Raw genomic sequence first — 22,468 nt, forward strand, 5'->3', positions numbered from 1 at the left:
CCCCCATTGCCTAGCCCTTATTGCTCTTCTGCCTTGGAAACCGATACATAATATTGATTCTAAAATAGAAGGTAAGGCTTTCTTAAAAAGGAGTTTCTTGGAAAAGTGATTCATTTTTGATTATAATTTTCCATTCTATTGCTTATTAACAGATTGACACGCTGAGCTCTAAATTCACACCCTGTCCTTGGTCACTGACTACAGTAACTATAAGCTTTGTTCAGTTTCCTTGCCTGTAAAACAGTGATATTTTTGCTCTTAGAGAAGCTGTTGAGAATAGCTATTTAAAATAGTAAGTCACTACGAATTTTAAGGCACAAGTGAAATTGATTTATTAAATAAATACATGATCTGAGAAGAGATTACTTTGTGAAGTGTACACAATAATGCAGAATTTAAATATCTTTTAACAATAAGGAGGCATCATTTGGCACTGGAAGAAAGATTAGTAATAGGGCTAGGTTGGGGCCTTGGTGATTAATTTTCTCAAGTTCATTAATGTTAACTGCTCATTTCCATAAAGGGAGGACCTCTTGTCAAGAAACTCAGAAATTTCAGCTTGCTCATTGGCAGCTCATCATAAGAATTGTTGTCAGAAGCTTCTTTGGTTCAATCTGGTGTCAAGAAAAGTGAAAATTGGTGAAGACTGAACTTGCAAACATAATGTTGTTCAACATAACACAATGAAGCTTCGACAGAGGCTGAAAATTATCCAGGATGCAAGAACACTTTTCAAAATGTACATTCACTGACTGGACTATGCCCAAGTCCATTCTCAATGTAATTCCAAATTTAGCACATGGTTTACAGCTTTGTGGAAGGGAATTAAGGACAACTAGAGAAAGCATGGTCCCTGCTTTCTAAGAACTCTCATATTCTGGTCTAGGATGAAAGAAAGAAGTAGCCAAAGTTAATAAAAATACTATTATGGAAGTTTGACTTCTCCTTTGTCCATCTCTTCCAAAAACAGGCTATTTTTTCTCTTCCTCTCTCTCCATTATTCCCCATTGATAAAGGGACAGTCATCCTTGAGATGATTGATGATAGATCCATATGAAAGGAAGAACTGAACAATACAAGAAAGAAGAAATCATTGCATATAGTAGCCTTCAATCAATTCAGTAAATTGATAGATTTCCTATTGGGTGCTCATGTAATCTATTTCCTTGAATGGAAGGGGAAGGAAATAAGCATTTATACTGTACTTACTACATGCCAGGAACTGTGTTAAAAGCTTTTACAAATATTACCTCATTTGATCTTCACTAAAACACTAGGAAATAGATGCTATTATCAACATTTTACAATTAAGGAACCTGGGACAAACAGATCAAAAGAGTTTCTAGGAATCACACATCTACAAAGTGTCTAAGGCAGAATTTTAACTCGTCTTTTTGAGCATGCTCTCTCTGCTGCACCATCAACTGCCTTGACACCCATATTCTTGTCCAAACATGAAACGGAAACATTTTCATTGCCTAATTGTAAACACTGAAGTATTATAGAATCATCTGCAATGGCCTTCCACTGGAGATCTAAGAAATTTGGGGATGGGGTTAAGCAACACACACCAGGAAAACATCCAAAATGGGCCAAACATCATGAAATGGAAACAGAAACTTTAAAATCAATTTTGAAATTCATGATGGAAAATAAAACTAGATTTAAGACATTCAATTAAGTTGGAAAAGGGATTAGACTTATTATAGTAGCTCCCAGATGTTATTAACAACATGAATAATTTTAAATAATTATTTCTTCTGAGCACAAAATTGCCTATTATGAAACTGCTTTCCTCTTTAGAAACCATATTCAAAATTTGACTAATTTTTCAAAATGTATTGTTTTCCCCAAAATGTCATGGCTTTTTCTGGATTCTCAATTTCTGCAATGCCATCATGTTTGCCATTACTTATAAAGTTGAATTTGTAAATTATACTCATAGAAATTGGATGTTTTCTTCTAAGCTACTCTGTCCACAATTTGCTAGACATCTTGAACATTTGGTACTTAATCATTGAACTGAATCAAGCCTATTCTCTGGTCAAGATTTTTCCTATAAAAAATAACCTTTTGTTTAACATTCATTTAATCAAGTCTCTTTGATCCAGCTACCATTTTTTCTATAAAAATGTGACTTTATTAAAATAAGTTCAAATATTAATCTCATTAACTACTACCTTTACAATTTTAAAAACATAGAGCAAAAATACATAAAAGATAAAAAGACCTAAATACAAGTTACTACTGCCTGCCTTAGCTAATTAAATTTGAACTCTATTAACTAAACCTCAGTTGTCATTTCTATTTTAAAGTCATCTCCTGCTAATATCAAAGCCAGGGATCAAACCTATGGTTAAGGGAAGAACTTACAGTCAAATGAGACATAGAGAACATTATAATATATAAAACAGATAATTTAAACCAATTAAATTTAAAGTGTTGCACAAATAACATTAATGCAACCAAGATTAGAATGGAAATTAAAATTGAGGAAAAATTGTATAGCAAGTATCTCTGACAAGGGCCTCATTTCTCAAATATATAAAGAACTGAGTTAAATTTATAAGAATTCAAGTCATTTCACAATAAACAAAAAGTCAAAAGATATGAATAGGCATCTCTCAGTTGAAAAAATTAAAATTATATTAGTCTGTCTGAGGTTGATATCTCTGGGTCTATCTTAGATAAAGATCTAAGAGCGCTCCTCAGAGGTTGAATTCTCAGAGTCTGTCTGAGAATGGGTCGAGTGCTCATGTCCACCTTCTTTTAGTTTCCCATAACAAGATTATTGATGGTTGCATGAATCCCAGATGATTCCTGGAACCATTATCTTGCCCCAAACATTATTCTACCAGCTGCACTACCTACATTCTTGTTATACTTTCCCATGCACCTTTCTCACAGGTGATTGTTTATAATTCCTGTGGTTTTTACTTTTAAAAGATCTACCAGTCTTCAATAAACTCGAACCCTTTGCCACCAGCATTGGGTCCCTTCTGACCCTACACTGTGATTGTGACTGTGATTCTTATCTTTTCCCTTGCCCTTATCATCAGGTTAGGTCCTTCTTACTTCTACCTTTGTATTTCCTCTTACTATTCTACTTTCCTTACCTGCAGGAACTCTGGTCCCAGTCCTGCCCCCCTGAGGGCTTTAACATTAGTCATATGAAAAAAATGCTCCAAACCACTATGGATTAGAGAAATACAAATTAAAACAACTCTGAAATACATCTATCAGAATGGCTAATATGACAAAAAAGGAAAACAATAAAAGTTGGAAGGGATGTGGGGAAAATGGGGCACAAATATATTGTTGGTGGAACTGTGAGCTCATTCTGCCATTTGGAAGAACTATTTGGAATCATGCCCAAAGAGCCATAAAACTACATTCCCTGTGACCCAGCACTACCACCTCTAGGTCTGTTTTCCAAAGAGATCAAAGATAGGGGGAAAGGACCTACTTGTACCAAAATGTTTATAGCAGTTCTTTTTGGTGGTGGCAAAGAATTGGAAACTGAAATAACGGCCATCAATTGAAAAATACAGGAACAAGTTGTGGCATATGATTGTAATAGAATAATGATAAACTGGATGGTAAAAAAAAAAACCCAGATTAAAATGTAATGATACAAAGTTCAGTGGGTAAAACTAGTAGAACCTCCTATGCAATAACAGTTATAATGGGCAATAATCAACTGTGAATGGCTTAACTATAATCAATAATACAAAGATCCAAGAAAACTCTAAGGAATTCATGATGAAAAAGGCTATCCACCATCACAGAAGGAACTAACAAAGTATGAATACACACTGAAGCATACCATTTTTCACTTTATTTCCTTCATGAGTTTTTTCTTATATAAGCCACATGCATCTTCTTTTCACAACATGAAAAACATGGAAATATATTTTGCATGAGAGCACATGTATAACCTATATAATATTACCTGCCATCTCAGGGAAGGGAGAGAAGGAAAAGGGAAAGAGATAAATGCATCAAAAATGTCAGAAAATAATTATTAAAAATTATATCAAAATGTAAAAAAATAGTTTTTGTTGATTATTGATAATTAATTATACATAGTATTTGTACATAGTGCGTACATATTGTCTTCTCCATTAAACTATAAACTTTGAGAGGAAAAAATATCAAGTATATACAAAATTGTATATATACATATACAATTATATACAAAATATCAAAAAATATATAATTTTGATATTTTGTATATAATTATATGTATATTCCTTGAGGGCAGAGCTCATTTTTCCCTTTCTTTGTATTCCTAATGCCTAGCCTCATGCCTGGTACATAGTCAAATACTTAAAAAATGTTTATTGTTATTGATTAATCTCCTCTGGATACTGTCAAGATTCTCAATGTCCCATCTAGAGGCACACCAAGAAGTGGACCTAGTAGGATATTTGCTATCTGATCAGGGCAGATTATAGCAAGATTATTGTCCACTATCCCTAATTAAGAGATTTCCTTAAGTATAATCTGCATTTTACCATTCCAGATTCTGACAAACTGACTTTTTTTAAGGGGCTGGATAAGAACTCAGGTGTTTCTAACTCCAGGAAACAATGTAGAAGTATAGCTCTGGAAAATTAAGGCTAGAGAGAGTATCTGAGAAGCTAAGCCCCTGGAAGATATCAGTATTATTAGTAGATTTTAATATATTAGTATATATTAGTAGAATCATAGGTTCTGTCTCTTCCCATAGAATCACAGACTCAAAACTAGGGGAGCCTTAAAGATCATTTAAGAGGGACAACTAGGTGGTATCCAGCCTACTATTGAAAAGACCAGTGTTCAAATCTCACCTGAGACATTTACTTATGTAACAATTAAATTTAGGTTTTGACTCAATAAGAGAGTTATAAAAGTGGTCACCATTTATAAAATATTAATCCCTAAGTCATAATGACTGTTAGCTGCTTTTATTTACAAGGTAGAGATATTGAAAGTGGGAAATGTAGGAAAGAGACAGAGCCTTGTCTAGCCTACCACCCTAAGTGCTGCTCTGGTGAAGTCTGGCTCAGCCCATGGCAGGAGCTCCCTCAAGTTCTGATCTCCACGTGGAAGTCCTGGTGGCATCTTCTGACAGAAATCCTGGTGGTGTCTTCAGCCAGAGCTCCACCAACACAGAATGACTCCAAGGAAAAGCATGTCTCCTCAGCTCTGCTCAATGCAGACTCTAAGGGAAGAGTCTCTCCAAAAGCCAAGGAACGAAAAGAGGCCAGACCATGTCAGTCTCTTTCTTTTATATCCCTTTTTACCATGTCATTTCCTGTCTCTCCCTACTCTTTATGGAAACCAATTTGCAGTCTTTCAATCTGCCTAGCACTATAGGGGGATGGGGGGGGCAGTACTTGTGGCCTTTTGGGGGTGTAAACTAGTAAGTGACCTGTGAGCTCTCTTATCTAATGGTTAGCTAGCTACTAAGTAGGGGTACTTTAAGATCTTGATTTGATTAACTAAAAATAGACAAAGGGAGAGTTAGTTCTATCTTCACACTTACTGTGTGATCCTGGGCAACTTACTTTTTAAATGAATCTTCCACGGCTTCCCCCTTCATAAAATGGGTATAATAATTGCTCCTATCTCCTATAGGATAAAAAGAAATATTTGTACAGTGCTGGGCACATAGTAGGCACTACATAAATATTAGCTATCACCACTTTTATTTTTATAATTCAAACTCATATTCCAGGTAGGAAAAATAAGGTTGAGTGATTCAGTGATCGCCTAGGTTATAGCACAACTAATAAATAAAAGAGACAGATTTCTCTCTTACTGAATTTTTCTTTTGAATATTCAGGGCATATATGATTTCATCAGTGGGAGTACTCCCTCCTAAAACATAGATTTTAGCCTATCTACATGTCAACTTCCCCAACATGTTAAAGGTCTTCCTACAGATCGCTTGACCTTTTCATCATTGTATGGATACTAACATAGCATATGAGCTGTCCATAATTTATATCTAAATTTTCCATGACCAATGCCTCTTTTTCTGGTTCTATGGCTCTCTGATAATATTGTTTATACCACTTCTCCTGAACAAAACTCCCATGCCATCCCTCATATTCTCTCTTCCCCAGCAACTCAATTTGTCAATATCCCACTCATCCTCCTTCATGGTACCTTTCCTGATGCAGCCAATGTCATGTGATCACTATGTCCTCAGATCTCTTATCCTTGGAGATAGATATATATATACATATATATGTAATTTTAAAATTCTTAATGACGGAGACTGTGTTTTATTCCTCCTAATTTCAATTTGGCAAACATTTATAGAACATTTTCCATATTCAAAATGCTCCATAAATATTTCATTGAAATTTTAAAATAGAACTATTTTTTTTAAACAGAGTTACATAGTAGTTTCTTCACATACTCATCTGTCTTGGCCCTATCTGGGATCTCCCCAGAGGTATACTAGAGTCAGTTCAAACCTACAAAAACTGATGTTAAATTTTCAGTGCGAACATTTATACCTAGAAACTAGGCAAAGGTTACAAATTATAGCTTGATTTATTGTCTAGACTTAAGAAAATAAGGGAAAATACTAATAATGCAGATAAAACTTAAAACTTTGTTGTGACTAAGCCATTATTTTTCAATAGCTCTCTCTCTAAATACATATATATTTTGAAATATATATATATACAATGTATATACATATATAAACACATATACATAAATGTGCATGTCTTTTCTAAATTTGAACAAATAATAAAGGTTATATTAAAGGGAAAGTATGTTGTTATATTATTCTGCTACTACCACCAGAGAGTCAGTTGTTAAACAGTTACCAACAACAACACTGCATCCACCCCTAGCAGTCATTAAACATAAATACTGGAATTACTAGTCCTTTCCCTTTTAGCCAGTTAGGATGGATGCTATCTCACACACAGAAACACAAATACACATCCCACTCTGCTACCAAAAGTATGAGGATCGAGTTCTATATAGATATCTTATTCTTCCATATTCTAAATCTCGAGTTCTATATAGAAATCTTATTCTTCCACATTCCAAATCTCCATTTTATTGTGTATACTGAAATGATTAACATGCTTTCAAATCAGTCTAATTATTTCATGAAACATTTTAAGAGTGATTTCAGAGTCATTGTAATTATAAGAGGATCATAGATTCATAATTGAAAGGAATATGAGCAGTCCTCTAGTCAAATCCCCTTATTTTACAAATAAAGAAACTGAGGCACAGAGATGTTAAGTGATTTGCCTAAAGTCACACAGGCCCTTAACTCCAAGTTCATTGTTATTTCTACTGCACAAAACTGCCTCTAATCATAACTGACATTTCTATCTGAGTGAATGTTTACAAAGCATTTTACATATATTATCTCATCTTAAACTTCATTAGAGAAGATGAAAATTAGGCTAATTTTGAATTAATTAACATGGTCAATTCTCAGGTAGCTTCATTAATGGAGAGAAGAGAAACAAATAACAGAGGAAAAGAAAGGATAATCCCACATAGTTTATATTTCATCTATGGAATAGTCAGACAACCACACATATAGACAGATAGATATTCCACCTGGACTCTATGTCTGGTTTGGGGTCTTGGTCTTTGCAAACATTGGTGTCTTAGACCTGACTAAATAGTAACAATAGTGGAACTAAAGCCTCTGGTAAATAATTCATAAAGTAAAATAATTAATAATCTATTGCAAATGTAACATAAGAAATTAAGGATATATCAAAATGGAATCTGTTTACTTTGACACGTGTCAATTTTTTTCTTGAATTACTAGCTTTCTGGTCCTTAAGAGGAGAGAGTCAATAAAAGAAAATGTCTTTGAACATAAGATTTTCCTTTATAAATACTAAACATGGCATTATACATAATATAATAAATGGCAATCAGGGTATGAAAATGGATTTAAATTCCTTCATTTTCCTCCAAAATTCCCTAGCCTCTTTTACCCAAGAGATATCCAAAGTTCTTAAGTCAATAGTTGTGAATTCTGACAACATATTTCAAGCCCCAAAGTGTTTTGTGGCCAAATTACTTTGGGAAATTAAATTCTTAATCATCTTTACAAATGAGGCCCACAGAATTTGCTTCTGTTTTTCTCTTACCCAGTGATGCTAGCTTCCCCCTCCAATGCTTCCCACTTTCCTTTAATCTAAAAGAAACGAGGTACTTACCCTCAGAATACGGAACTTACAACTCAGCCTGAGATGTAGACTTCCAGGAAAGAAGAAGTAGGATGGAAACATTTCACTTGCTACTTATTAGGATAACCCTGCTTCATTTTAGAAAACTGAGCCTCTGGGTCATTGCTTATATATATATATATATATATATATATATATATATATATATATACACAAACACACGTAGTTTACTGGTAGAAGCCAAGTTTAAAGGCTTGAGTTCAAATCCCAGCTCTTCTATTTACTATCTGTCTATGTGACCTTGGACAAGTCCACCTCTCTGAATCTCATTTTCCTCATCTGTGAAAGAAAACACTTAAGTCCTTCTATGAAGCAAAGAATCCTATTAGAAAGTTATTCAAGCCTCTCTCATTTTTTACTACCAAAACTTGTGCTGAAACCTTTAGATAACAGCTTTAATAGTAATTCATATTTATAGAGTGCTTTAAAGTTTACAGTGTTTTATATATGGTATCTCATTTGACCCTTATAAGAACCCTGGAAGGTAAGTACTATTACCATCCTGAATTTTACAGATGAGGAAACTGAGACTGAGAACCCAGGGCCAAATAGTTTACAAGTGTCTGAGGTGGAATTTGAACTCAAGTCTTCCTGACTCCAAACCCATTACTTTATCCATTGTGCCCCATAGCTACCATTCAATTACATTGATCTAGAATTAGAAGTGACCTCAGTGACCATCTACTCTTATTTTATAAATATGGAAGATATATTATAAAAAGAGATGGCTTTAGGATGAACTATTAAATATTAACTATTAAAGTTTAAAAAGTATTTTGATAAAGTTAAAGATGCCCAGGTAGTGTGGAATTTCATTATCAATAGAAAATCATGGTTGAAAAGTATGACAAAACAACAAGGATTCTACAACTTAGTGATTTTTGCCAATTAAGGAAGTATAAATTGGGAAAAATCCAATGAAAGAAATAAAGATGATCAAAAAACTCCTTAAGGAAATATTTTCCACTTTCTAAGAAAACTAAATTCTTGTATTATTATAACTTACTTGATATCAGACTGGAAGATGCTGCCTTGGCAAGAGTATGAAAAATTAAGTGAAGATTTAATTTGTTAAAGGAGCAACAACAAAATAGATAGCAATATCTCTTTTAATAAGAAGAATGCTTTGAACACGATTATTGTAAATTTCATTACTAGAAGAAGAAATGGAAGCATGCTAGAGGGATATCTTTTAGAAAAAAACAGAGAAGGTAGGAAAGGGTTATGGGAAGAAAACCCCTTTCTTGAATATTCCTTCTGCCTCAGGTATTTCCCTCAGGAAATTACATTGTATCAATCTTATAAATTCTTATATGTGTACATATTGTTTCCCCCATTAAATGTTCCTTGAAGATAGAGATCATTTCATTTTGTCTTTATAGTTCCAGAACGCAGCTGGGAATATTCTTAATTACCTATTAATTGCCTAGATATTCTTAATAGGAAATAAGGAAACAAATATTTACTAATTATTTTCTCTGTGCCAGCCACTGTGCTAAGTGTTTTACACATATCACATTAAGAACTCACAACAACTCCGGAAAGCACAGGAGGTTATTCCCATTTTGCAGCAGATAAAACTAAGGCAACAAATTAAGTGATACAACAAATCTCTGAGGCTGGATTTGAATTCAGATCTTCCTGACTCCAGTCCCAAGTCTCTATTCAGTTTTTTCTATACACAGAGCAATGATAAGAATACTTCTCAGGAAAAAAATATTTTTCATCTCATACTGTCTCCCCACTAATAATATATATTTGCATTATGCTTTCTGGTTATTAAGTACTTTCTTTACAACTTCAAGAGATAAGTATTAGGGATATGTATTATCTACATTTTTGTTATTAATAGAATTTTTCCAAAACAGTGTACCAGTAATTCCCTCCTTCTATCTCATAAGACATCACCAGGGGAGACAGATAACATAAAAATTATGTCCTACATGTATCCACCTTTCAGTTCACTCATTGGAGGTAACAGTCACAATTTATTCTTCAAGAATTAAATTTGTAGCTGTGGATGATGTCCTCTTGGTTCTACTCATTTTGCTATGCATTGTCCTGTGAAGTTCTTTCCAAGTTTTATTAAAATTAGGCTGCTTATAATTTCTTATGGTGTAGTAGTATTCCATCACAAATCTATTCCACAATTTATTTAGCTATTCCCCAGTTGATAGACATCTCAATTTCCAATTCTCTGATAACACAAAGAGAGCTGCTATAAATATTTTGGAGCATATAGATTTGTTTACTTTTTCCCTGATATCCTTGGGAAACAGATCCAACAGTACTATTGCTGGATCTAAATGCAGACATAGTTTTATAACTCTGGATGTAATTTCAAATTGCTTTCGAAAAAGGTTTGCTTAATTCACATCTCCACCAATAGTGTATTATTATCTCCATTTTTCCACAGTACCTCTAATATTTGTTATTTTGCTCTTTTCTCATTTTAGCCAATCAGATGGGTGAGAGATTGCAGAATTATTTTGGTCTGCATTTTCCTTGATTTACAACAGTTTTTCGTATACTTGTATATCTTTCACTTCTTCATTTGAAAAATGTCTGTTCATATCTTTTCCCCATTTATCAGTTGGAGATGGGTTTTATTCTTATAAAATTGATAATGTTCTTTACATATTTTAAATATGAGACCTCTATCTAAGATGTTGTCTATAAAAGTTTTCCCCCCACTTTTCTGCTTTTCTTCTAATCTTGGCAACATTTGTTTTATATTATCCATAATTTAAAGATGAGAAAACTAAGTCTCAAAGAACAATTAGATGACTTATTTAAAGTTACATAGCTTCATGGCTCAGAATCCATCATACTTTCCAATATACCACTCTAGAAGCAAGATCAGAATGAAATTTAAGAACAGGTACAGTTAGTTCTTCTATAACAGGACAAAGGCATTCTCTAAAAGCACAGTACTATGCAAAACTACCCAATAAATCCACAGCTTCTGAGAAAATGGGTTAAAGCACAATGCTCCAAAACTTTGTCAATATCATCTAAAAAAAATGAATGTAGTTTTAAAAGATAGCACATTTTTATGGAGGTTAAATGGTTAAGAAATTCATTAATATTATAATAAGTAATGGTTGCTTTAGGAGCTTTGGACTCCTACTCAGCTACTGGAGGAAACCAGGAAACCAGAGGTACATTAGAGTGATAGGCTAGAGTTTGAAGGGAGAAGACAGAGTGGGGGTGCTGTAGGTGATGTACTTGGGGGATGGGGATATGGACCAGCCATTGCCTGCCAATAGCTTCTACTGCACCAGGAGATATACATTAAATATGGCACTTTACTTTGACAAAAATCTGAATCTCCTTCTGGAAATGGGCATTTGAATTAGAATTGCAGCTTGTGAGCTGCTGTCAAAGTAATGAAGTTCCCTGAGTTCTCTCAGGTCTCTAGAAGCAGCAAACTCAAAATTTGAGTTATGTTCCAATTATTCCCTAATATATCAACCAAGTTAGAAGAAATCTTCATTTTGAATCACACATCATAGTAGAACTGACTGTAGACAAAATTAGTGTGAGAAACAAAAGACCTCTCTGAAAGTATTTTAAATTTTAAAAATAAATTTTAATTTTTTTTAACTAGCCTTCCTTATCTCTTTCCATTTTCAATGCTAATGAACACTTTTTTTCATTCTTTTTTTTTAAACATGCTAGAAAATACTGTATATTGTGGTCTTTTCTTGTGACATTACAATGTAATATTCTTTTCAAAAATCAATCTTTTATTACTCCCTCATTACACCAATTCAGAAGACTACTCCTAATATCTCCAGCTGAAATGATTTTTTTTTCTTTTTCAGACCTTTGCTTAGAGGTTATTTCCCTTGGCCTTAGCACACTGTACTTAATTGCTTGAATGCCATATCTCCACTAACAGTGTTAACTTTCTGATGGCAGAATATGTCACTTTTAATCTCTGTATTCCCAGTGCCTGGCATACCTTGTACATGGCAAAGAAGATAACATTAAATGTTTTCAATTAAATTATCTTTTGGAAATTAAAATTCCATTGATATTTTGGGATTATTAGCAGCCAGAATTAGAAAATACCATTGACATGATTTTTTTTCTACCTCCAAAGGCACTAGTATGAGTCTTAAAATGAATACTTCAAGTGGTTGATAACATTCTAGCATCTTCTAAATCCTCTCTATAGAGGAAACTGAGACCCAGAGAAGTTAAATGACTTGTAACAAATCATACAAGTAGAAGTGCCAGATCTGGGATTCAATCAAATTGTGACCCCCAAATTCAACTCTCTAAGAGCCACCTGCAAGCCACAATTTTCCCAAGTACGTCCAAATCAGATTAAAATGTAATTGGGAAATATTTAACTAAATAAATTTAAAATACAATAAAATACAGATAATATTAATATGTAATTATCTAAGTTAATAAGTAACCCATAAAGATCCTTATGTACTATTTATTTACTGGTTCAGTTTCTATCTGAGTATAACTACCACAAAGCACAATACTTCATTATGAGATGGGTCAAGTATACATTTTGATTTTTTTATTTAGTTTTATTGTTTCTTGATGTCATATGGCATCATTAGCTTTCCATTTGTCCAATTCCAATTTTTAGGAAGTTAAGTCTCATCATTGACCTTTTATACTTCCTTTTCCGTTTGGCCTATTCTAGTTTTTAGAGAGTTGTTTTCTTCAGTTATTTTTTATATACCCTTTACCAAACTATTGACTCTCTAATTTCTTTTCCTAATTTTTCTTCTAATTCCCTTATTATTTTATTTTTGAGCTCTTCCAAGAGTTTTTTGTTGGTGGGGAACAAATTTCCTTTGAGGCTTCACATGATTCCATTTTGGCATTATTATTCTCTTCTGAGTTTGTGTTTTGATCATCCCCACTAATGTGACTTCAAAGATCAGGTTTTCTTTTCATCTTTTGCTCATCTTTCCATACCATTTTGTGGTCTTTGCCTATACATTAAAATTTGGCTTTGTTCCTGGTATGGTGAGGATGCTGCCCCAAGCATTTTTTGCTGGTATCTGCAATGTACACTGGTTGTGGCAGACTGGCTGGCTTACTATAAAGGGGACTACAGCTGTTTTGCCTACGTGCTGGCTGTTCCAGATTGAGTTGGATTTCACTCACACACACAATATATACCCATCCTGGTCTGCCTAGACTTCCTAGATCTACCCAGATACTTCCCAAGCTAGAATGGTCTCCCTTACTACCCCAGGGAGATGGATCTTCATAGCCAAACTTCCATAATACCTTAGGCTGGAAAATTGTTTCGATCTATCTTTTGTTTCTGCCACTCCAGAATTTATTTTGAAGCTTTTTTTGTAATTGTATAAAGATGAGTTTGGGTGAGCTCAGTGTACTCCTTCCTTGGATCCCAGAAGTGGAAATTATTTTGACTGTTTCTAAAGATGCTTACCTAAGCTAGAGAATGACTTAGAACTGGAATTCTAATCTTTTTTGTGGTATTGGCCAGTTCCCAGAATAATGTTTATAAATGCATAAAACATGATATATATAATTATAAAAGAAACTGGTAATATTGAAATATACTTAACAGTTAAAAAAAAATGTTCATGGATCTCAACCTAAGGAAACTCAAGCTGATAATCAAAATTTACTGGCCTAAATCTTTCCTTTTATTTCTCCCACCCACAGTCTGGTGGAGGTGCTAATTAATCAGGAAATAGCCCACAGGCAAACAAAAGATAGAGAAAGAAGGGGAATGACTATCATGAATAATCCATTATTGTATTTTTCATCCCCAAAATAATCCCAAATGGGAAGACACACAAACCATTGAGTATAGACTGCTTACCATAACAAACACTTCTGAGATTTGTAAACTCATCAAAGAGCCTAATCTTAAACATGAGAGAGAGAGAGAGAGAGAGAGAGAGAGAGAGAGAGAGAGAGAGAGAGAGAGAAGGAGGGAGGGAGGGAGGGAGATAGAGGACTACTGTAAGTCTTCTTCAGAAAGGTTAAGTAAGAGCTCCCAGACCTGGGACTGGGTTCTCTTTTGTTCCTATGGCTACTAACACCCACTGTGCCTGCAGGAAACCTCAACACTGGAACCTGCCATATTCCAGATTCTAAGGTAAGCAACTCAAATCAGCAAAACTGCAAATTCAAATCTAGCTTGGTTTCAAAAAGCACAGATAACTGAAAGGAAACAAAATAAGTCTTCAAAATAAAATTGTGAGTAAAATGAGGGGAGCTTTCTGTTATTTTCTGGAATATATCAGCTTAAATAAACAGATCATCTCAACTATTTCTAGTGATTCTCTGAAAAATCCCAGGAGTCATGCCACATTCCACATAAATCGTCTCAATCATAGCCTGCCTATTTTATCTCTTCCATTAGTATTCTTTGCATCTCTCACATTGCAGGAGCTGTTGGCTTGCTTCGATCTTGCCTTTATTAAGCTCTCATCATGTAGGTTGTTACTATGGCTTTTTAAAAATGACAGAATTTACCATTCTGTCTTGAGCTGCCTCTAGTCATTTTATTAGCCACCCAATGTGTTCCTGGTGTCCTTTTGTTTTAAGCCATGTTAATTAAATTACCTGTCATTATAAATTATTTCAAAGTGTCCCAGATGAAGGTGATCAGACAAGTGCCAGGGTGCTTATTAATATTTCCCCAACTCTTGAAGGAAGAAAGGAAGAAAGGAAGGAAGGCAAGAAGGCAGGCAGGCAGGCATCACCACTCTCCTGCCTGCTCTCTGGTCCCTCTCACGAGCTTAGCTGTCACAAGCAGCAACACTCACAGAAATGCCATAAGAATGTGAAGAGCATCCAAGACAGGGTTGTTCTCCTGTTAAGAGGGAGGGATAGATAACTTAGAGACACCCATGGACATTGTAATGGTGGAAATTTAGGGGAGATGTTTTTGGGTGCTAGACCAAGATGGAGACTTTTAAAATTCACAACATGACTGACTTTACTTAAAATCACAAGATTGAAGCATGAAGGAAGTTTAGAGGTAATATATTCTCATCTCATTTTATAAATGTGAATTACAAAATTGGAATTCAGAGCTCATTTAATATGAACAAAGGCCTCCTTTACACATCCTTAATAAGGATTTTCTTGATATTGTTTTCTTCTATATCTAAAGGACAACTTTATGACCTGAATTAATTATCCTCCTTGCAATAACCATCATTTACAATATATTGGTTTTTCCCATTTTAAATGCTTTCATTCCTTGTGTGGGCCTTTCAGCCAATTTGTAGGCCTGCACTGCACATGTTTTTGTAAAGACAAAAGGAGTTTATTTATGTATATTTATCTATGGAAGAAACACACAGCTTCCTTTGGTATCCCCCAATCTCTCCTCTGAATGTTCTATTAACATTGACTAAAACCCACTCCTCTGCACTCTGTTAAAATGCAAATATTACCTGGGAAGGGCTAACTGGGTAAACAAGGTTAAGCAATTATCAGCTATTAACATTCTGGCCTCCAATGGGATTTATTAAATTAGTTTCTATAGGAGGTCCTATACAACTAGGGCATAGAGCATATCTGTTTTGAGAAGGCATAGGGACAAAAGCTGCCAAGGAAAGGTAAGGAATGTGGTGTCCTGCCCAAGGAGAGAGAAAGCCTGGGAGAAGGACTCCCTTGAGGAATCTGGGCAACCAGAGCTCAACATAGGAGGAATGGTTGTCTAAGCATAGAAGGGAGGCAGATGAATCAATGAGGTGCTTTTATAGCTAAGCGCTGATGCTCCTATAAAACAGAAGATGAAGGAAACTGAGGCAAACAGAAGAGATTGCAGTAGGAACAGGGAAGAAAAAATAGCAAGTAGGAGAAACCCAGGCCTTCATCTAATTGAAAAAGACAGTTATCAGTCTTAGTATTTATGAGGGCAAAATAAAATGGGATAATGATATTATTATGACATATTTTTATAAATGGTAAAAAGTACTTTTAGAGGAAGGACTTCTGTGATGTCAAAATTAGGTTCCTAGGTGTTATCACATCTCCTCAAAACAACGCTGTGAGGTAGACAGGGCATTACCCACATTTTATAATCTAGGAACTTAAGGCATAGAAACTTTTAGCCATTTGTTCAAGATCACTGCCCAAATTAGTGGCAGACCTAGCTTGTAAATTAGTTTCTTGATTCTTAACACCATGTTCAGTCAAATTCTTTAAAAAAGGAAATAAAGTTCTATCGTTTACAAGGAGAATCTTTCACTATGGTGCTTTTTTTTCATTTTTTTGTTAGAAAGTCAGGGAAGATTGTTAAAAAGTCAGGGAAGTGAGATTTAAATTTTATATGTTTATTAGAAATCAAATCATAATTTGGGATAATATTACTCTTCAAAAGCATGACAGAAAATTTAACCAACATAGCAGTGGTACATTCAATATCACCTAGCAAAGGGTCTTTCAAAGATTAAAAGTAATGTGTGATTCATTTAGAAAAGTATGTCCATGAACAAGAATCTGATCCAAAGAGTTTTAAAGCTGTCCTCATGACACTATGGGACCAATCATTAAAATGACTGCCCAGGGGCAAAGAAATCACATTAGAGTTGTGAATCTAATTCTGACAAACTAACAAAAGGAATGGATAGAGTTGTCTGGTTAGCACTTTCAGGAAAACACAGTTTTAAACCTTAATCTCTTATGTACAATAGCTAGAATTTATGTAGTAATTTAAGGTGTGCAAAATGCTTTACCAAAATTATATCATTTTATACACTTGACAACCCGCAGAAGTGTTATTATTATTATCCTCATTTTATAGATAAGGAAACTGAGACAGAGGTTAAGTGATATGCTCAGATTCATATAGATACTAAGTCTCAGAAACCAGATTTTAACTCATCTTCCTGACACCAGGTCTTGCTTATGTTCACTATTCCACCTATCTACCTCACTCTTTCTTCTTCCTTTTTTTCCTTCAGACTAGTTTTTATGTTCAAGATGGCGGTGTAGAGGCAGCAAAAGTTCAGACCTCTGAATACCCTTCCTTACCAATTACAAACTGAATGCTCCCAGGGGACTAAAAATCAAGCCAACAACAAGACAGAGCCAAGGAACCCTCCTGCTGGACTCAATTCAAAAGGTACACCCCCCCCCAAAAGCCAGAATTTGAGAATACTCAGGTTTAAGGGGAAAGCAGAAGGAAGATCCCAGGACCCCTCTCTCCTCCCCCACCCCCACCTAGAGTGCTAAGCCCCTAGCAACAGTAGGAACCTCTGGGCAGGCAAAGGTGCTGGTCTGGAGGGTGGTGTACCTTGCAGGCAGGGCTGTGCCAGGCTCAGAGTGTCAAACACAGTCAGTGGAGAAGTAGCTGGAGAAGGAGCGCAGAGTGGGCAGCCTGGTCACAGTGGCGGAGACCCTCCATATTGTTCCAGCCTTCCAGGAGGTTTTGGCCTCAGAGCACATCCAGCCCAACCCAGCTGAAATTAATCCCATCAAAAGTCTTCAGAGGTCAGGGAAGCTCAAGCTCCAATACCCCCCCACCACAGACTGCTGGACTTTAATCCAATCAAAAGCCTCCAGAATACAGGGAAGCTCAAGCTCCAACACCCTTCCCCCACAAACTGCACTGAGAGATCTCCTGACAAAGCTCCAAGAGGGGAGACTGATAGAAAAGCCCAAAACCAAAAACATGAGAGGAGCAAGAGCACAGACAACTGCAGGGAGTAAAGAAGGGGTAAATATGAGCAAACAACAAAAAAAGTATAAAGAAATTACAATCAACAGCTTCTATACAGGCAATGAACAAAGAGCAAACAGAGCAGAGGAGGAGGGATCATCAAGCATTAAAACAGAAATCCCAGCGAATTGGACAGAGGCTTTGGAGAACTCAAAATGCAATTCAAAACACAATTAAGACAATTAGGAAAAGAACTTAAAAAACTAAGATAAGTCATCTGGAAACAGAAAATAGTGTCTTGAAAGCCAAAATCAACCAGCTTGAAAATGAGGCAAAGGAGATGAAAGAGGAGGCAAAGGAGATGAGAGATGAGGTAAAGAGAATGAAAGATGACCTCCAAAGGAAAAGAAGAATAGTTTTTATCAATATGTCAAGCCAATCTAGGAAATCTATCATGTACAAGATGCTGAATAAAAACCCTACTTTATTTGAATAGGATAAATATCCTCTAATAAATTGGTTAGGATGAAAACAAGGAGACTGGACTAGATATCGGGAAAATGAATTCCCTCATAGCACACTGAAAACTGTTCCCTTGCTGAGGCAGGAAGACTGACTTTCCTAGATAATATCTATGAGATGAGCTTCAGGGCCCAATCTTGTGGCATCAATTTGATTCAATCTGACAAACATTTATAAAGCATTTGTCATGTGCAAGACAGTCTTCTAGGCACTAGAGATACAAAGACAAAGTGATAAAGTCTCTGTCCTCAAGGAGCTTATACTTTACTTTAGGGATATAACATGTAAATAGTTAGCCATATATAGAATAACTCAAGGATAGAGAGAGAACTAACAGTGAAGATGACCAAAAACATAAAAAATGCTAGTGGTAGGGTGGGTGTCAGAAATAAGTGGAGGATCAAAAGAGGCCAAAGGGTCAATTATTACCAGGTACACAAATAGGAGGGAGCTCAAAGTTGCATATCATGTCAAAGGTTCAGAAGCATCAGCTGGCAATGTGGAAACAGAGAGCAAGATGAGTAAATAGGCACTTAAATAGAACAAGATACCAAAGAGTTGAATAGCCATATGTGTTTGACTTCATTCAAATGGCTCCTCTGCTGATTTGACTTACTTGGTATAAAGACCATGTCTTTATTTTAACCTTTGCATTTGGGGTTAAATCTGTCCCCACATCCCTTTTCTTGTGAGCTTTAACTGTGGACAACTCCTTAGCACTCCTAGTGATTGTATGGGAGTAAGTTTATGTAGTTCTGAATACTAGCATCATTCACTTATTCAGTTCTGTATTTGAACATTGCTCGCAGCACTAACATTCTGCCATTTTGTTATTTACTGTATTGGTACATTACTATATATTTAGTCTTAATATTATACAGTGCTTGTTTATTGTTTATTATTGTTTAATACTTACAATAATTTTGTAAACCATTAAATAGGTTCTCTATACCTCAACCAGTGACGTATTGTCTTATGCAATGAATCTTTTAACTTTTCTATAATCTCCATTAAGTGATCTAGAAAGTTATACATCTACTTTCTACATCCATTTTATAACAGTTAAGAGAATTAATTCAAAAGAGGGGAGAATGGGTTTATTTGACGTAGAAAACAAATAACAATGACTTAACAAGTCTTCAGGTATATTGTGGGGACAGATAGTGATCACCTGTTCTTTGGAGATAAAATAAAACAAGCTTAAGTTACTGCTGAGAAGACCTGGATGAGATATTAAGAAGTTCTCACTTTATAAAATGATTTCAAAGATAAAGCTAGACAGTTATCATTTTAGGCAGTTTTCAATGTAACTTTGAGGCAAGGGATAGTCTAGGTGACTTATTAATGTCCTGTCCAACTCCATGAATCTATGTTTGTATTACAAATAGCAACTGCACAATCCTAAAATTTGAAGGAGCTTCAGGGGTCATCTAGTATAATCCATATGAAAAATGCATGTGACTTCATGAGTCCTTGACTTGATTAGGAAACTATGTATACAGATTTAAAAAATAATATATATATACATACTATATGCACATTTAGTATTCACATGAACCCTCCTAAAAGTAAGAGATTAGTTTATGTTCCTTATGTCAGTAGAGGCTGGAAAAGGCTGTACTGAAATTTCTTCATTATTTCCAACTACAGTACACATTAGGGAGGTTTAACAGATGTTCTAAATGAATCAAGACCCCACAATGAATAAAAGTCCAAAGGGTCCAGGTAAGCTTGAGAAAACCTTTCACTCCTAATCCTTATTGTTTTAGGAATGATTTTAGGAAAGGAGAAGATGGTGGAAAGAGAATTGAATGCAAAAAAAAAAAAAAAACCCATAAAGACAGTTTTTCTTCAAATTATTTTCTTTCTTCCCAGTAAAAGAAGTCAAATATGCTGAATATGTTGGAATATTATTTGTCACAAAGGATATGTAAAACTATATGCTTTAAATTAGGCATTGCTGTCTTTGTCAAGTAGCAAGCTGAAGGAACAGGCCTAGGAGAAAAGAAGAGTTCCATAGTATTAATCTATTTTTAGAGCTGTCATGTGGTGTATATATAACCTTGGGCAAAGCATTCATTTGGACTTGGAATTTTTAGCTGAAAAATAAGGAAAATACTGACATTGACCCCATTCATAGGAAGGCTTTTAGAACTGACATAAAATTACTACAAAATGATTTTGAAAATACAGTGTTGTAAGAAATTAGTCCCATGAATCATTCTAGGTAGTTAAAATTCAGTTTGAAATTTCCATGACTTTACCAATATAATAAATATGGACTAAAATATTGATAAGTCAACAAACAAACAAAATATCTTAACCATTTGTCAGGACACCATATAAAGTAAGAGAAGTTTCTGATTTGGTCAGATTCTGGACATTTTCACTTGTGGAAAGGAAAACTAAAGTAAGTTCTGGATTTTCTGCCACTAAGTTGGAACAAACAGCAGCAGTTGGAGTATTAGAGAGAAGATATTGACAAGACTGACAGTTGGGGAAAGGGGAAACTGGGAGTGGCAGTTGGTATTGAGACTAGTACTTCCTTCCTGGCCCTGGAACTGGAAGGAGGGCTCTCTCCCTATCTCTGGATAGAAGTACCTCTATTCCTGAATTTCCCAACTCTGTGCTCTACCTGGATCCCTGTGATCGTGTTCATTAGACAAAAGGACTTAAGGGAAATAGTCTGGACTGTAAGGCCAGTCTTTAGGGGTGTTAGCCCAAAGATACAGGCTCAACCAGCTCTGAAAGTCAGAACTTTCTTCCTCTTGCTGTCTACTGCTAAGACTTTAAACTTAAGAAAACTAGCACAGATTAGCATAGACAGGAAAAAAGAAACCCTCCACCAACCTGTGGGGTCTGGCCTCAGCTCAAAAGCTGAAAGACTCAAACCTCATCTAGGGAATCCCTTTTCCCTCTTCCCTGATACCTCCCCAATCCAAACATGTTATTAAAATTTATCTTTACTTGAATATTGCAGTCAGATTACAGGACTAACATCTCAGGGGACATATAGGGAGCTGAACCTCAAGACAGTCATTCAACTATAAACTGTCCTTATTGGACCCCTGCTGGGTGACCTTGGTCTTGGAAGAGGCTTGTCCCTCAGGAGGGTCTATGCTTACCTGCTCTGGGGTATCTTCCACATCAATCCATAGAGAAGACTATCTCAGGCTATCATAAGTGGCCTATTTATTGGGAACCCCATTTTTCAAAACAGCCTCTCGGCAGGGGGCATCTCTCTCCTTTTACTTCATTGGCAGGCATATTCCCTCTCTCCCTTCAACTCCTCCATTCCCTGCTACAAAACCTTCAGTATCCCCTGTTCAATCCTACCCATTTTCCCAATAAATATTACACACTAGCTATTTCCTATGCCTGGAATACTCTCTTTCTTCATCTCTGCCTCTTAGATTTCCTGGCTTCCGTCAAGTCACATATAAAATCTTACCTTCTATAAGTCTTTCATTCTAGTACCTTCCCTCTGTTGATTATCTCCCCTTCATCCTGGGTATATATCTCTTTTGTACATAGTAATTTTGTTTCCTTCTCCATTGTAACATGAACTCCTTAAAACTAGGGGCTGTCTTTTGCCTTTTGTATCCCCAGTCCTTAGCAGAGTGACTGGGACATAGTAGGAGGCTTAATACAAAATTAATGACAACATCAAGCTGTTGCAATTCAGGAGTTGTGAGTTGCTTTAGCCACATGTATTTCCTATGTGTGTGGCTCAATGGTGTTCTATTTTAAGTTTATGCCCACTTTCCCTATGGGCAGAGTATACTTTTGTGGGAGAGTGCATCCCAGTCGTATTTGGGAATTTTTTTAACTACTGTTCTGGCTATGCCATTTGAGTGAATGGCTTTGCTAAAGTTAATGTGGAAACACATCAGTGAGGGCTCAAAAGCTGTTGTTTTAGAAAAAGGGGGTATGCCACAAGGTAGGTAGACCCATGAACCAGAGGTAGTAGTCACCTTCTGGACACCCAACTCTTGAGTGCAAGTGCATGTTGGGAAAGTATCCTAAGAGATGAATATATATACACGTTACTTACTAAGTGATTAATAAATACTTGTTAACT

The sequence above is a fragment of the Monodelphis domestica genome, chromosome 4 (genome assembly GCF_027887165.1).
Source record: "Monodelphis domestica isolate mMonDom1 chromosome 4, mMonDom1.pri, whole genome shotgun sequence".
In the NCBI taxonomy this organism is placed as follows: Eukaryota; Metazoa; Chordata; class Mammalia; order Didelphimorphia; family Didelphidae; genus Monodelphis; species Monodelphis domestica.